The following is a 14267-nucleotide window of genomic DNA, read 5'->3' as shown; positions in this document are numbered from 1 at the left end:
GAAAATCCACCGCACACAAGTCCTTTTATGGCACCGCAAGCAACCCCTACCCTGCATATTTCCCTTTCCCTTTGAGAAGCAGGTAAACAATGGCCTATTTACACCCTTCCTACTACACACTTAAGAGCAGAATTTCCCATTATTATAATTTTTTAATTTTTTTCAGACCCTCTTCTTTCCATCTATGCCCTATAATAACACAAATCCACCCCACATACATCCCCAAGAATTTTTAAGAAAAAACCTCTATTTATAAACAGGCACTACTTGTGTAATAGGGGTAAAATTAGTAGTCTGTAACCAGACGTCTCAAAGTTGACAGTGTCATTCCACGGGGTTTTTTTTTGGGGGGGGGGGGGGTTGGGGGTTGGGGGGGGGGGTAGATTAATTTTCGCCAAAGGACACTGGGCCACAATTATCAGTTTCATAGCAATTTTTCTTATCAAGTAAATTTATCCACTTTTTATGGTTAATAAAGATAAAACTAAGTTTATGAAATATCGGGAAAACTCATTGAACTTTTTATTTTCCATAACATATCCGCGTATCAACACTTGAAATGTTTCTTCTGCCACAGAAAGACTTGACATCTACTTGATATTTATTTATTTACGTATACGTGTATGTTTTAAAACTAAAGTCAAAACCATTCTTTATTTTAACATTTCTATCGTTTTACAAAAATCTTGAAACCCCCTAGTGACTTCGACAGACGCGTACACGGGTGGAGATTGGTACTGACAGAAATGACCTCCATGGAGTTATTACTTTAATGGAAAAATAAAATATACACGACATTGTTCTGTGTTGATTTACAAACAAAAATTTAAGGAAAAGTATTTGGAAAAAACTTCATCTGTATAGTGTGAATGTATTCATTTTTATTTTCCCTCGTGATTGGTGGCTGTCCTTGATTTGTATATGATAGACTTGTTGCCAATTTTCACGACCAAGATTACTTAATCAGAGTTTTGTTATTCCATCACGTATATGCACATGATTATTCGGGGTGTATATAATGATATATTTTAAAAGGTCCTAAAAGGTCATTACACTAAAATTTTATTCAATGGTTCGTTAAAATACTTCTTATGAAGCATGATTTCACCTTCGAAAGATCTCAATGATTTTATATGATTTTTTTGTGATTTATCCCGGAATGATGAAAAGGTGCTTTGTTTGCAATTAAGATATTATGGAGTCCAAATTTTGCTGTGATTTGATGCATAATATGAATATCTAAGAAAAGATGCCTAAAGGATTCAGACAGACATTCTAATTTTTTAAATGAAAAAATATTTATGAAAATTGAAAACGCTATTTGCTAATATTTTTTAAATCTATGGATAAAATCTTCAAAAAACATATCAATTATAAAAAAGACATATCATAGAAATATATCTTAAAAAGAAATTGAAATGGAATGGTCAAAATTTAGAAATATTACGATTTTTCAAATTTGAATCAAGCCAGATCGGAATTATAAAACGGTAGTCATAGTAAACATCATAATCAGAAAATTACACACCCTTGGTGTAAAATGGTTTAGAAATTAATTGACTTTATAAAGGAAACTATGGAAAGCCGTAGGGTACCCCCACATTATTATTATTTTTCCCTATATAAAATACCAAAATTATAATCTCTTCCAAAAATAAAAATTTTCCCCCTATTTGCCGATATTATTATTATATCGCAGCGATAATAATAATCTGTCCCGAATCTCAGACACCAAATTATAATTTCATCCCAAAAAGAAAAATATTCTTCATTTATGACATTATAATTATAAATACTGCCGCAATAATTATAAAAACTGACCCGATTTAAAGTCACACATTATCTTTATAGATATAATCTTTCCACCACAATAATAATTACTGAACATCGCCAACAATAATTATCTTTTTTATTTGAACGCTACAGAATATAATCTGTACTGACAGTAATAATTCTGGACCAGCCAAAAAGACAAGATTATTATTTGGACGCTTGAAACAGAAAACGTTTGTCTGACTCGGATTCACAATAATAATCTCCGACTTCAGATTGGCAGATATTATATGAAGCGTGAAGGCAGATATTATTTCATGCGTGACTGTGCAAGCGGTTGGTCGAGAGGGAAATCACGTGACGTAGTTTCACTTTGACTTTATTATGGAAATGATTGTTTTTCGAAAAGGTATCCTGGTATGTGTTTCTTTTGGAGGGTGATCAATGTGAATAATTCAATGAATAAATCTTTGTTGGAACTGGAGTATAACATTTTATATCTTTGTGACATGATAGATAGAAAGGGAATTTTATCAAACACACTGGCCAGCTGCACAGGCAATTTTTTTTCGTAACACATGCCACCCTAGGGCTTAATTACGCAAAATGATATAGGGCTCACGGCGGGTGTGACCAGTCGACAGGGGATGTTTACTCCTCCTAGGCATCTGATCCCACCTCTGGTATATCCAGGGGTCCGTGTTTGCCCAACTTTCTATTTTGTATTGCTTATAGGAGTTACGAGATTGATCACTGTTCGTTATCTTCACCTTTCATGGATCTCTTTAATCTGTGTTTTATGTTGATTTCTTAATGTACTGAATAGGGTGTCATCACATGAGGTGTCCATTTCTGGTACAGGAACAACCGTATCCGGGGAGTGGGCGTGTCAGTACTAAGTAGCACCTCCACCGCTAAATCCCACATCATTTTGTATACATGACCATTATGGCACGCCAAATTCACAAAAATGAGCTAAGCATATAGTTTCACAGTTGATAAACTAGGTTTATCGACTGTAAACTATAGTTTACGAACTGTAAACTATAGTTAACGATTCGTTAACTATAGTTTTCATCCGTTAAACTATATTTAACGGTTGTAAACTATAGTTTACAAATGCTAATCCAAGTTTATCTGTCTTTAAATAAACGTTAACAATAGATTTTGCTGATAAATACAGATTCACATTTGTAAACTATAATTTACATTCGTTAACTATAGTTCACAATTGTTAATCCTAGTTTCACAAATTGTGATACTATATTTATTAGATAAACTATGACTTGTAAACCGTAGTTTACAATCGTGAAACCGTATTTATCAGATAAATTATGTTTTGCAATCGCTAATGATCGTTTTCATTGTTAATTATAGTTCACGCTTGTGAAACATAGATTATCTGTTAACTATGGTTTACTGATGTGAAATATAGATTAACGTCGTTAACTATAGTTTACGGTCCGTAAACTATAGTTTACAGTCGATAAACCTAGTTTATCAACTGTGAAACTATGTTTAGCTCATTTTGTGAATTTGGCGTGCCATAGACCATCCTTCTGCTTCGATAATTCACAAAGGTGGTACTAAGTACACATACGTCATGTAGTTAATTGTTTCCCAGCTATTCACAAAACCATCCAAGGGTGCATACAATGTATAATTAAGGAGGTACCTTACATCGTCATAATGACTGATTTCCTTTTAAAACATGGATGAAAAAAATCAGTATCGGCAACATTTATCTATTCCTTTTTGGTACTACCTAACCAAGTAGCTCAGTAGGTTAGCAAACTGACTGCTGAGCTGTAGGTTGTGCGTTCGAGTCCCCAGATTTCTACTAAAACTGCATTTTTGACATTAAAATGAAGTAAATTTGAAAATTTTCAATTTCAAAATATTGTTGTACATATCCTTAGGATTACAAGGAGAAAGCTTTAAAAACCCTGGCTTATATTTGCCATGATTGTCATGCAATAAATTTGTGCACGATTCAGTTATTGCTTTTCATTAATCTAATTGATGTGTATATCAATGTGGTGGAGATACTGCTCATATTCAAATTTGGAGCTCAGTATAAATGATATCTAATTATTTTAATCTGTTTTTGTATAAGAATTAATGCATAGAAATGTTGAATTGATGATATCTCTAATTATATAGTTGTTCTCTCTAACTTAGAATTATTGCATACATCTGCAGTCAATTAATGTTATATTTAATCCAATTGTAGAGAGCAATACATCAATTACAGTGCACATTAAATGAATTATTGCTCTCTACAATTGAACTGTAGCTTGCACCAATTCAGTTGTTGATATCATCAATTCATTTGAAGAGAGCAACAATTCAATCATAGCGCACATCAATTCAGCAGAATAATTACTGCTATCATCAATTCAATTAATGTATGCAAAAATTCTGAAATGAAAATATGTTAAATTTATTTGAAGAGATCATCGACTTGCTGCATGCTTCAAATGAATTGATAGTATCTTCAAAATAATTAAAGATGCCTTAAATTATTTGAGTTTATATTGATTTGGCACTCCATACAGCTGAGCCAAAGACCTCAATAAGCTTGTCTGATCAGAATGTCATTGTTGCAAGTCCTCTTTCAATTTTTCATTTGGCATTTCAATGAAACTTAGTAGAAAGTATCTTTGAGTAAAGAACTTTTAAGTTTGTTCATTTCAGGTTCCATGCCACCCCCAAAAGGGAAATGGACCTTATATCAATTCATGAAATATAATAAAAACCAAACCATGTTAAAGCATCTGCCATATTCAAGTGGTCCAGTGTTTCTTAACAAAGAATGACTACCAAAAACCATCCATATAAGAAGGTTAAACATTTTTTTTCCATTGAGACGTACTGGTAGTACACACACAAGAAAGATATTTCATTGAACTGAGAATCAATTCCAAAATACTTTTAAATAATTGTTATAATGAGGGTTTTAGGAGAAATCAACACCAATCATGGTTCAAAGAGTTATATTGTCTTAATCACATTAACCCTAAAATATTTAAACAATGTCACATGGCATAGTGTCTAAAACATATATATACAAGTATGTGGATGCATACTGTAATTTACATTATAGCAACCAACATGACTATTTAAGATCAGAACCTTGCTTTGGCAACCATAGTCTATTAAAGCAAAAACATTTTAAGTATCAAAGACAATTCAATAAATACATGTATATAATTTATTACACAATCATACATATCTGACATTAATAATACATATCAGAAGGTGCTAAACATTTTGAATATATAAATGCATAGTACATGTAAATTAAAAAAAATTCTGTAAACTTCTCCTGTGGTTAGCAAGTTTAACAGTACAAAGGTATGGCTTGGACAAAATTCATGGATGTTTTTGTAGAGGATGGTGGAGTGGGATGGGAGAGTTCAAAGAACAAATTCTGTTCATGAATAGCCTTTAGCATTCATACCAAATGAAATTCTGTAAAGCTCCACATTTAAAATATTTCAAGGATAAAAAAAACACCCCCAGAAAATGTGAATACATGAAAATGTATCTGATTAGTTAAATACATAAAACTATGGAACAGAAATCAGCTGGCAATAAAAGCAAGTGTACAAAGTCATGGAAACAAATGTATATTCTACAACATCTTATGATGTTAAAGAATCATCAAATGCATCATGCACTCCCTCAGATATATGTAGAGATGATGAGCAGAGGTCCAGTCTCTCAAGGTGTCAGGCAAAGGCAGATCATGCTGATGCAAAATAGATGTTGCCACACATGTAAAATCTTCATCAATATCTTGGAAATTGTTTGAATATGAGTCTCTGTAAATGAGGCGCTGTATTTTGTTGAACTGCATAGAAGTATTGTGAAGCACCTAAAATAGAAAAAAAATCTTTTATAATTGTACAATGAATCTCTAGACATATTCAAGATACCCAGTATATAAATTGAACAAGAGGCCCACATGCCTAAATTTATCGGTCACCTGAGTACTAGTGAAAAATTATCACTACTCCCAAGGGCTATGGAATCTAGAAATAATTTCCTGTTCTGAAATTTAATCTAAATTTTAACATTCAGCAAAAGTATAAAACAAGATGTGTTCTTACAACTTCAATGCCCTCATAAGTGCATACATTGATGAAAGGCTTCACATAATACAAGAGATGTTTGTAAAACACATATGCCCCCAGGGTGCAAAATTGAAAAGAGTTATACACACACATCATTTAATTGATAGTAGTATCATCAATGCAAAATATTGAGCGGACAATATCTTCCTATGTCAAGAGTGGATTGATCATGTGACCTCAAAATCAATAGGGGTCATCTTCTTCTGAAGATATACCAGTGTACCAAGTTTGATGTCTGTTAAGTAAAGGGTTCTCTAGACATTAAGTGGTCAGTGTATTCCTATGTCCAGTTTGACCTTTGACCATTTGACCTCAAAATCAAAAGGGGTCATCTACTCCTTAGGATGTACCAGTGTACCAAGTTTGATGTCTGTCAAGCAAAGGGTTCTCAAGATATTGAGCAAACAGTCTATTCCTATGTCCAGAGTAGATTGACCTTTGACCTGAAAAACAATATGGGTCCTCTTCTCATAACCAACCCACATATGAAATATCATTATGATCAAGTGAATGGTTCGCAAGATATTGAGCAGACAACATGTGGTCTAATTACAGGTGCAAAGCAAAATACCCCTCTTCTTTGAAGGGAGGCATAATAGGTATATCAACATTAAAAGATTATACTAATTTGGACCCATCCTAGAGTCAAAACCCTGGGTTGTGAAATTCACCATTTTGTGTACATCTTTTTCTGCTATTCCTTGGTATAAATGCATTTAGATTTTCTACAGTATCAGCAAACCTGCACATAAACACTATATTCTAAGTTTGGCCCCACCCTGGGGTCAGAACCCCTACCCCAGGGACCATGAAATTTACAATTGTGGTAAAGACTTCCTGCTGCACATCTTGATGCATTAATTTTTCCTAAACGTGCGGTTCTAGAGAAGAAGATTTTTGAAAATGGGTCAATTTTGGACAGTTTTTGCCCCACCTCTAAGGTCCTAGGGGTGCAGGAATCCTAAAATTTACAATTTATGTCCCCCTTGTCGAAAAGATGCTTCATACTAAATTTGAAAAGAATTGGACTGGTAGTTATCAAAAAGAAGTTAAAAATGTTCAATTGTTAACACTTGACAGCGGACGACAACCAATTTAGTATCAGGGGTCCGTGTTTGCCCAACTTTCTAATTTGTATTACTTATATGAGTTATGAGATTGATCACTGTTCGTTCATCACCTTTCATTGTAATTCCAACCTAAGGGTCATGACATAACCTAACTTCAATTCACATACTGTATACCAACTTCTATTCATGACGATTAGTTGACAATTTAGCAATTTACAACTGGTTCTCTGTGACCAATATTCGCGACCAAGATAATCTTAAACAAATACAAAATACATTAATGATAAAGTTCTCGCAAACTTCACGAAAATTTCTCACATGCGAATAAAAGTTGGTTTACAGTATCATGGGTATGCCTCAATATCAATATGACAAACATGACCTTGCTATTCTGGAAAAGAACCTTTTTAAAAGATATTCCTTTCTGAATGCATAAACCTACTTCATGGGCCACAATTTGACTAAACTTGAATCTATACTATGTCGTCAAGCTTTCATGAACATTTCAACTTGTCTAGTCAGTGGTTCTCAAGATAAAGATTTTTAAATGACCCCACCTATTTTTGCCTTTTCTTGATTATCTCCCCTTTGAAGGATGGGTAAACCTCCATTTAAACATCCCAATTATCCAACTTTGAAGGATTATTTGTGCCAAGTTTAAATGAACTTGGCCAGGTGGTTCTAGGAAGATAAAATGCAGTTTACAAACAGACAGATAACAGACAAGAGGTGGTCAGAAAAGCTCACTTGATCTACTAATAATAAATATATCATGTCACTCTGTGCGTAAAATCTCACATAGATATATACATGTAGCACTATTTTATTTGTGTTACCTTGATTTGCTCCAGATTTTCCCTAAGTAACTGAATTGCCATTTCCTTCTAAACAGGATTCAATGAAATGCTGCAACGATTCCATTCTCTGTTCCAGGATCCACACAGATCTTTTGAGCACACACTTAAAAAAATATGACAAAATCTCAAACTTTAAACTTCCATGCATGGAATTTTAACATCAGAGCAGATTCTGTCTCATTTCAATTCTTGTGTAAAGGGACTGTCGAGGGTAATTCCATACATTTTATATCCAGGTCCAAAAGGAAAACAAGTTCTCAGTGTTTAGAAATAATTATATTCTGTTGTAGTTGAACATATAAGTTATAGATATAAAACATTATCTTATGAAATCCAAGGGCAGTGGTGGGTTTAAGGGGGGGGGGGGGGATCAAGGGCAGTGGTGGATTTAAGGGGGGGTTGCAGCCCCCCCCCCCCCCCAATAAATTTTAAAATTTAAGGTAAATCGTGGTATCTTGTTTAGAAAAGTATAATAAACGATAAAACTGATACTTATTTCACCTTATTAAAAATAGAAAATAGTACAAATGACTTAAATAGGAGATGTATTTCAAGCCCTATAAAATCTGTAAAAATCCAGGAGCTTCCGGGGGCTTTGCCCTCTGGGCCCCCATCAGGGTTTTGCTTTGGACCCCCTGGAGGCCTCAAGGCAGCCCCCAGACCGCCTGCCTAATAAAGTGGCGACATTAATATTTAGTAAATATTGTTAATTGAAACTGAAGCAATTTTTTGCCATTGGTGTAACATGAGGTTAAAGATTATGATACTTTATCAAATTATCAGGAACTGAAGATCTCTGATTGGTCCAGACTCTCTTTCCAAATGGGTGTAACTCAGAGTGAGTTCACCTCAAATGAAGTTCCAGGAGGTTTATTCGGGTTCCCCTCTTAAGAAACTGTAGATTTGCTTACAATTTTATCAACCAATCAAATTGCACATTTTAACGGATGTGTCGTTGTGAAGATACATGTACATAATGGCAGACGCCAAGTATCAAAGAGACAAAACACCTTTATTACTTATTGATGGAATATTTATTGTTATAATACTCTTTTCCACTTTTTAAAAACAGTTTTGATTCAGAAACTGTTTACATATACCCAGTAATTATGGAGGGTTTTTTTTTTTTTTACACAACACATCTTTTGTGTTTATATTTGCTGGAGGCGGGAACTATATAGTCTATAGTGTTAAAATTGTTGTAAAATTCCTGATTATTCAATAAAATGTTTATTGACTTTTGAATTCAGTCTACTCTGTCTTGGTCAACCAAAACCCGACTAGTTCCATATAGTTACGAGTAGACCTCATTAAAAGTCAATAATTGTATAATGTGATCAAGACACTACGAATAGGAGAGAGCAATATCAGTTACATACAACAAATGAATTCTACAGTATATCTACAATTGAATTTAACTTTCCTAAACATTTATCACCATAGAACATTACAGACCAAAGGGGAGGGGGGGATAGTGGTATTATTTGGTGAACAAAAGTTATTTTCCTTCCATTTAACATGACTGCATTTCAATTCACTGCCAAGGGGGTTGGGGGGTGGGGGGGGGGGGGGTTCCATGAACATTTTCATAGTAATGTAACAGTTAAACTTTATGTTAAAAAAAATAATAGGAGGGTCCCCTCCCCCAATACTATGTGCCTGGGACTGTACAATTTAATTACATTCTAAAATATCATTATTGTGTCTCCATAATATACTATATAGATCTACAGAGAGACAATTGTACCGAGATGTTTGGCACCCACCCCCCCCCCACCCCCCCCCCCCCCACCCCCATTCTTCGACCCCACCGAAAGCAACTGCATGACTGCGACAGTCTGAATACCCTTGCCTTATTTTATTTTGAGGACAACAGGCTACTACTACTAGCGACTAAGTTGTGTCACTTATACTTCTATCAGTGATAGGGTCATAATATACATGTACATGTAGTGATTCATGCATATTTATCTATCGGAGCATTTTCAAGCTACAAATGAATGATGGGGCTACAATGGCTTGAACACTCTTTCAAGAGGAAGATGCTGGTGACATCAGTTGTAACAGGGAATTTAGAATGAATTCATTAAAACCCACTGATAATGTCCCTGTACCTGACCCTATGACCCTAGTCTGAGAATATGGCCAATGTTAAGCTTTTTAGAGCTCCTAACAGATGATGAGGTACCTGACCGTTGCACATAATCACACATGTATGTTATTGTAGCCTTACTTCTATCCATGAGTCAATAAGTTGAATAACGGTTAGGTCTGTCAGACAATAAAGTACTGTAATCATACGTGCCGCTTGCGTCACGTGCTAATCTCTCTCAATGGGGTGCTTCTTTTCGTCACGCTTCAAATAATATCTGCCTTCACGCTTCAAATAATATCTGCCTTCACGCTTCATATAATATCTGCCAATCTGAAGTCGGAGATTATTATTGTGAATCCGAGTCAGACAAACGTTTTCTGTTTCAAGCGTCCAAATAATAATCTTGTCTTTTTGGCTGGTCCAGAATTATTATTGTCAGTACAGATAATATTCTGTAGCGTTCAAATAAAAAAGATAATTATTGTTGGCGATGTTCAGTAATTATTATTGTGGTGGAAAGATTATATTTATAAAGATAATGTGTGACATTAAATCGGGTCAGTTTTTATAATTATTGCGGCAGTATTTATAATTATAATAATGTCATAAATGAAGAATATTTTTCTTTTGGGGATGAAATTATAATTTGGTGTCTGAGAATCGGGACAGATTATTATTATCTCTGCGATATAATAATAATATCGGCAAATAGGGGGAAATTTTTATTTTTGGAAGAGATTATAATTTTGGTATTTTATATAGGGAAAAATAATAATAATGTGGGGGTACCCTACGGCTTTCCATAGGAAACTAATTTCTTGATCAAAAGTGCATATAGTTACATGTAGCAACAAAATGAATATTTTAGTCATTTCTGTCAATTGTGATCGTGGTCGGTACTTTTTCTCTCACGTTTGAATATAGTGATATACATGTATCTTAAATTTGGTCATTTTGTTTCAATTACTTTTTAAAATATATTTCTTCGATATATTTCTTTTCTAACTGACATGGTTTTGGGTTTTTATTTTGTTTCTTTTTTTTTTCTTTTTTTTTTTTTTTTTTTTCTTTTTTTTTTTTAGATTTTATCCGTAGAATTAAAAATATCAACAAATAACGTTTTCAAGTGTCATAAATATTTTTTTAATAAAAATTTAGTACGTTTATATCCGAGACTTTAGAATATCTTATATACAAACAAAACACATTTCTATCATTCCAGGAAAAATTATATGAAATTCATATATAATTGAGAGCTTGCATATCACCCTTTCGACTGTGAAATCATACTTCATAAGAGGTGTTTTAACGAGCCATTAAATAACATTTTAGTGTAATGTATGGAAAGCCGTAGGGTACCCCCACATTATTATTATTTTTCCCTATATAAAATACCAAAATTATAATCTCTTCCAAAAATAAAAATTTCCCCCTATTTGCCCGATATTATTATTATATCGCAGAGATAATAATAATATGTCCCGATTCTCAGATACCAAATTATAATATCATCCCCAAAATAAAAATATTCTTCATTTATGACATTATTATAATTATAAATACTGCCGCAATAATTATAAAAACTGACCCGATTTAAAGTCACACTTTATCTTTATAAATATAATATTTCCACTACAATAATAATTACTGAACATCGCCAACAATAATTATCTTTTTTTATTTGAACGCTACAAAATATAATCTGTACTGACAATAATAATTTTGGACCAGCCAAAAAGACAAGATCATTATTGTTGGTGGAAAAGATTTGGACGCTTGAAACAGAAAACGTTTGTCTGAATCGGATTCACAATAATAATCTCCGACTTCAGATTGGCAGATATTATATGAAGCGTGAAGGGAGATATTATTTCATGCGTGACTGTGCAAGCGGTTGGTCGAGAGGGAAATCACGTGACATAGTTTCACTTTGACTTTATTATGGAAATGATTGTTTGTCGAAAAGGTATCCTGGTATGTGTTTCTTTTGGAGGATGATAAATGTGAATGATTCAATGAATAAATCTTTGTTGGAACCGGAGTATAACATTTTATGTCTTTGTGACATGATAGATAGAAAGGGAATTTTATCAAACACACTGGCCAGCTGCACAGGCAGTTTTTTTTTTTCGTAACACAGGCCACCCTAGGGCTTAATTACGCAAAATGATATAGGGCTCACGGCGGGTGTGACCGGTTGACAGGGGATGCTTACTCCTTCTAGGCACCTGGTCCCACCTCTGGTATATCCAGGGGTCCGTGTTTGCCCAACTTTCTATTTTGTATTGCTTATAGGAGTTATGAGATTGATCACTGTTCGTTATCTTCACCTTTCATGGATCTCTTTAATCTATGTTTTATGTTGATTTCTTAATGTACTGAATAGGGTGTCATCACATGAGGTGTCCATTTCTGGTACAGGAACAACCCTATCCGGGGAGTGGACGTGTCAGTACTAAGTAGCACCTCCACCGCTAAATCCCACATCATTTTGTATACATGACCACCCTTCTGCTTAGATAATTCACAAAGGTGGTACTAAGTACACATACGTCATGCAGTTAATTGTTTCCCAGCTATTCACACAACCATCTAAGAGTGCATACAATGTATAATTAAGGAGGTACCTTACATCGTCATAATGACTGATTTCCTTTTAAAACATGGATGAAAAAATCAGTATCAGCAACATTTATCTATTCCTTTTTTATTCAACTACCTAGCCAAGTAGCTCAGTAGGTTAGCAAACTGACTGGTTGTGCGTTCGAGTCTCCAGATATCTACTAAAACTGCATTTTTGACATTGAAATGAAGTAAATTTGAAAATTTTCTATTTCAAAATATTGTTGTACATATCCTTAGGATTACAAGGAGAAAGCTTTAAGAACCCCAATCTAATTGAAATTAGATGTTGGATCCGCTTGCATACTCGCTACACAAACATCTAAAAACATCCCATAGAGGGTCACGTCAGAGGTCAAATTCGGTATCACTCTAGACTTATCGGCTTCAACAAACATTCAATGATTTTGCGAGCGGTGATTTCATTGGTCAATCGAATTTGACCTCTGACGTGACCCTCTACGGGATGTTGTCAGATGTTTGTGTAGCGAGTATGCGAGCGGATCCAACATCTAGTTTTAATTAGATTGTAAGAACCCTGGCTTATATTTGCCATGATTGTCATGCAATAAATTTGTGCACGATTCAGTTATTGCTTTTCATTAATCTAATTGATGTGTATATCAATGTGGTGGAGATACTGCTCACATTCAAATTTGGAGCTCAGTATAAATATATCTAATTATTTTAATCTGTTTTTGTATAAGAATTAATGCACAGAAGAGAGCTACAATTCAATAAGATCATTAATTCAATTATAGAAATGTTGAATTGATGATTAGTTCCTCTCTCTAAAAGAATTATTGCATGCATCTGCAGTCAATTAATGTTATATTTAATCCAATTGTAGAGAGCAATACATCAATTACAGTGCACATTAAATGAATTATTGCTCTCTACAATTGAATTGTAGATTGCACCAATTCAGTTGTTGATATCATCAATTCATTTGAAGAGAGCAACAATTCAATCATAGCGCACATCAATTCAGCAGAATAATTACTGCTATCACCAATTCAATTAATGTATGCAAAAATTCTGAAATGAAAATATGTTAAAATTATTTGAAGAGATCATTGACTTGTTGCATGCTTCAAATGAATTGATAGTATCTTCAAAATAATTAAAGATGCCTTAAATTATTTGAGTTTATATTGATTTGGCACTCCATACAACTGAGCAAAAGACCTCAATAAGCTTGTCTGATCAGAATGTCATTGTTGCAAGTCCTCTTTCAATTTTTCATTTGGCATATCAATGAAACTTGGTAGAAAGTATCTTTGAGTAAAGAACTTTTTAAGTTTGGTCATTTCAGGTTCCATGCCACCCCCAAAAGGGAAATGGACCTTATATCAATTCATGAAATATAATAGAAACCAAAACATGTTAAAGCATCTGCCATATTCAAGTGGTCTAGTGTTTCTTAACAAAGAATGACTAACAGAAAACCATCCATATAAGAAGGTTAAACATTTTTTTTCCATTGAGACGTACCGGTAGTACATACACAAGAAAGATATTTCATTGAACTGAGAATCAATTCCAAAATACTTTTAAATAATTGTTATAATGAGGGTTTTAGGAGAAATCAACACCAATCATGGTTCAAAGAGTTATATTGTCTTAATCACATTAACCCTAAAATATTTAAACAATGTCACATGGCACTGTCTAAAACATATATATACAAGTATGTGGATGCATACTGTAA

General features: G+C 33.8%; 1 long non-coding RNA gene across 1 annotated transcript; it reads right to left on the bottom strand.

Annotated features, from left to right (window-relative positions):
- Positions 1 to 4973: 4973 nt before the first annotated feature.
- LOC130052726 (uncharacterized) lies at positions 4974 to 8086 on the bottom strand. Its single transcript, XR_008801110.1, has 2 exons — positions 7819 to 8086; positions 4974 to 5653 (listed from the first exon to the last, which is right to left on the bottom strand). It is a non-coding gene; the product is annotated as an uncharacterized LOC130052726 (long non-coding RNA).
- Between the last annotated feature and the right edge of the window lie 6181 nt (positions 8087 to 14267).

The sequence above is a fragment of the Ostrea edulis genome, chromosome 3 (assembly GCF_947568905.1).
Source record: "Ostrea edulis chromosome 3, xbOstEdul1.1, whole genome shotgun sequence".
Lineage (NCBI taxonomy): Eukaryota > Metazoa > Mollusca > Bivalvia > Ostreida > Ostreidae > Ostrea > Ostrea edulis.
This window is presented reverse-complemented; position numbering and strand designations above follow the sequence as displayed.